We start from the raw sequence: 4,172 nt of genomic DNA, 5'->3' as shown, positions 1-4,172 counted from the left end.
GCAGTGGTTGCGCGTCCGCCTGCCGGTGCAGGGGAACCGGGTTCGCGCCCTGGTCTGGGAGGATCCCACATGCCGCGGGGCGGCTGGGCCCGTGGGCCATGGCCGCTGAGCCTGCGCGTCCGGAGCCTGTGCTCCGCAACGGGAGAGGCCACAACAGAGGAAGGTCCGCATACCACAAAAAAAAAAAAAAAAAAAAGTAGAACATGTAAGACATGGTTTCTTCCTCAAAGCATTTACTCTAACCCAAGAGACAGATACTTATATACACAACAGTTAGAATATAATCAGGGGCTAAATTGTAAAAATTAAAGAAGAAGGTCAGTGGGTTGGAGTGGTCATGGAGGGCTTCCTGGAGGAGAATAAGGAGGATTTGAAGAACTGGAGAGGGTAAGAGTGGGTCGCTGTTCACCCGATCATTTGTCCATCCATTCAGCAAACATTTATTCTAATGCACCATGATAAGTGCTTTGCCAGCAGTGTGGCCAGAGGACTATGGTGCTCTTGGAATCCAGAGGGAAGTGCCTCTCCCCACACAGAGGACCTTGAATAGCCTCACAGAGGAGGTGATGTATGAGCTGAACTTTGATAAGTAGGTGTTCACTAGAGAGATAAAAGATGGGTGGAAAAGAACTGAGGATCCCAGGCAGAGGGAACAGCATGAGCAGAGGCCTGGAGGCACGAAGGTGCACAGTGTGTTCAGGGAAGGGGCAATGTCCAGCATGCTTGGATTTGGGGTAGAGGGGTCTGGGTGGCAGTGGCAAAGAGATGAGTTCAATTTTTTCACCTCTGGCTTCTTGCATCTCAGCCCACACCAATTCCATTCAGACCATATTAAAAGCCTCTTGGATGCTCCCAAAAGACTTTTTAGAGAACAGCTAAGACCTGAAGGATGAGTTAAAAGTGAGCGCGGCTGGCCCGTCAGCCATGGCTGCTGGGCCTGCACATCCAGAGCCTGTGCTCCGCAGTGGGAGAGGCCACAACAGTGAGAGGCTCACATACCGCAAAAAAAAAAAAAAAAAAAAAAAAAAAAGTGACCAGGAAAGGTGGGATAAAAGGACAAGGAAGGGTATTCCAGGCAGAGGAAACAGCATGTGCCTTGGAAGGTAAAGAGCCAGGCCTGAGACAGCAGCTCACTTAGTCTGACTGAAGCATAGCTTTCCAGGTGTTTAGACAGGAGGCTGGCGAGGCAGGGACAGACCATGTTACCCTGCCCCATAAATCCCTTATAAAGATTCCAGGTCAGCAGCAGTCAAAGCCTTCAGGATTCTGTCTCCCATCTCCCTCTCCACCCTATACTCCAGTGCCTTTGCATGTGCTATTCTAAGTACTTAGAATTGCAATGATGATGATAATAATAACATAATAACACTCGTTGGGCCCTTAGAATGTGTTAGGTGCTATGTCAAGCACTATTTCATTGAACAACAATGATATCAACAATCACATGGGTTGGTGAATTTCTAAAGTATTTTTTTTCCTATTAGACTTTATTTTTTATTTATTTTATTTTTTAAAATACTTATCTTTTTAAAAGTATTTATTTATTTACTGGCTGCATCAGGTCTTAGTTGCAGCACGAGGGATCTTTCGTTGCAGCGTGGACTTCTCTCTAGTTGTGGCGCGGGCTTAGTTGCCTTGCGGCCTGTGGGATCTTATTTCCCCAACCAGGGATCGAACTGGCGTCCCCTGCGTTGCAAGATGGATTCTTAACCACTGGACCACTAGGGAAGTCCCTAGATTTTATTTTTTTAGAACAGTTTTAGGTTTATAAAAAAATTGAGAAGATATTACAGAGTTTCCATATGTTCCCCCACCCTCCCATTCAGTTTTCCCTATCAGTAACATGTTAGTATATTTTTTTAATTTGTTGCAATTACTTACGAAAACTTTTATTGATTTATTACTGTTAACTAAAGTCCATTGTTTATTAAGATTTCCTTAGTTTTTAGCCTTAACATCTTTTTTCTGTTCCGGGATCCTGTCTAGGATTCCACATTACATTTAGTTGTTATGTCTCTTTAGGCTTCTCTGGGCTGTGACAGTTTCTCAGACTTTCCTAGTTTTTGATGACCGTGACAGTTTTGAGGAGTACTAGTTAGGTATTCTTTTCGGATGCCCTACTGTTCTATTTGGCTGATGTTTTTCTCATGACAAGACTGAAATTATAGGTTATTGGGAGGAAGACCAGAGAGGTAAAGTGTCATTTTCATCACATACTTTCAAACGTACATACTGTCAAATGTACATACTGTCAATGTGACTTGTGACTGTTGATGTTGGCATTGATCACCCGGCTGAGGTAGCTGGTGTCAGGTTTCTCTGCTGTGAAGTTACTCCTCTTTCCCTCCTTTTTCATACTGCACACTTTGGAAGGAAGTCACTCTATGCAGCCCACCCCCAAAGAGTGGAGAGTTATGTTCCACCTCCTTGGCCATCTGCAGAAATTATTTCAAATTCTTCTGCATGAGAGATTTGTCTCCTCTCCCATTTATTAATCATTTCACTGAACTTCTCAAGAATGGGTTGCTATTTACCACCCCCATTTTCCTGAAAACTGGAAAACCCTCCCTTCTTCCCAACCCGGCTCACCCCAGAACTAATTTCTGAAGAGCTTCTCCACCTCCCTGAGGGAAAAAAAAAAATGGCCTCCTCTGTGTCATCTACATCCTCTTCCCCTTTATAATTCCACCTAATTCCCACTACACATATGTATTGTGCTCTGCTCGGCGCCAGGCACTGTGCTTAGGGCTTGAACACAAATGGTCCACGTGGGCGCTGTCCTCCAGTTGCTCACAGTCTTGACATCCTGTGCTAGACTGGAATCTCCAGGAGGGCAGGGATTTTGTCCAACTTGCTCATAGCTGTATTTCCAGCCAACCAGCACAGCGTCTGATAGGAGGTCCTTAATCGCTATTTAACGAATTGGGAAATGCTTCCCAGAGGAAGGCAAACACTGGCAGGTGATTGTTTATGTGTGTGTCCTTCCCCGGGGGACTGGGTGCTCCCTGAAGGCAGGGCCAGCCTTGATTCATCGTGGCCTAGAGGCCAGCTGGCAGTGAGTGAGTGTCACAGGAGGTCTGAGCCCGGTGAAAGGACCCAGGGACTGGCCGCCTCCTCAGGTAGAAGTGAAGTTTGGAAGCTGACACAGCCCGGGAGGCCGAATCGGGAGGACTTGGTGACTGATTGGCTGGGGAGGGTGAAACGGGAGGAGGAGTCACACTCAGATGGCTCTGAGGTCTGGAGCTGGGGGACAGCCGGTGCCACCTTTGAGAGACTCGGCGAGGACAGCCACTGACAACCTCCGGCGGCCCCACCCTTTGGGGGCTCGGGCCTAGGGCCAGGGAGCGCCGGAGCTTACTGAGGGAGGGGGTGGCCTGGCCTGTACAAACTTCTCCCCCTCCCCCTATCCCCGTGTCCTCGACTTAAAAACAAAAATCTCAGCCTGGATTTTGAGCGCGATCGTTGGTTATCAGGTGTGGGAGCCCATCCTGGGGTGTCCCCTCCTGCCTGCCGTCTGCGAGGGAGACCCCCAGGCGCGGCCTGGCCCCGCGCGGGCTCGGCCTGGTCGGGGCCGCGGCCCGCCAGGCCCAGGTCCCCAGTCCGCCGTCGCCGGGGAGGGGGCCTGGGCGGGACAATAGCCGCGGCAGCCGGGGCCCCGCGAGCCCCCGTGCTGGGGAAGGGGCTGGCCTAGGGCCGGGCGTCGGTGCCCTCCCCGCGCGGCTCGGGCGGGCGGAGGGGGGCGAGGAGTTCCTTTGTGGCTCTGCCTCCGGCGCGGCGCGGGCGGGGGGCGCCGCGCAACTTTGCGAGGCGGCAGCGGCGGCGGCGGCGAGCGCGAGACGAGGCCCCGGGGCCCAAGCGGGGCCCCCAGCGCGCGGCCCGCCCCCGCCCCCCGCCCGGCCCCCTCCCCTCCCGCGCCGTCGCCCGCGCCCGGCGCTGCCCACTCGCGGGAGCCCCCGGGGCCGGACGGGCTGCGCAGCCGGAGAGGCGGGGGCCCGACGCGGCCCCCCCGGAGCCGGGCGCCTGGCGCGGGGGCTCGCCGAGCGCACGGGGGGCCGCGCGGCGCTGCAGACCCAGCCTCCCGCCGCCGCCGCCGCCGCCGCCGCCGCCTCGGCGCTTGCAGAACCCAGAAGTGAACAGCAGGCGACCCGGAAGGTTTGCGCGCGGCTCCGCAC

Source organism: Physeter macrocephalus, chromosome 3 (assembly GCF_002837175.3).
Source record: "Physeter macrocephalus isolate SW-GA chromosome 3, ASM283717v5, whole genome shotgun sequence".
Classification (NCBI taxonomy): Eukaryota; Metazoa; Chordata; class Mammalia; order Artiodactyla; family Physeteridae; genus Physeter; species Physeter macrocephalus.
This window is presented reverse-complemented; position numbering follows the sequence as displayed.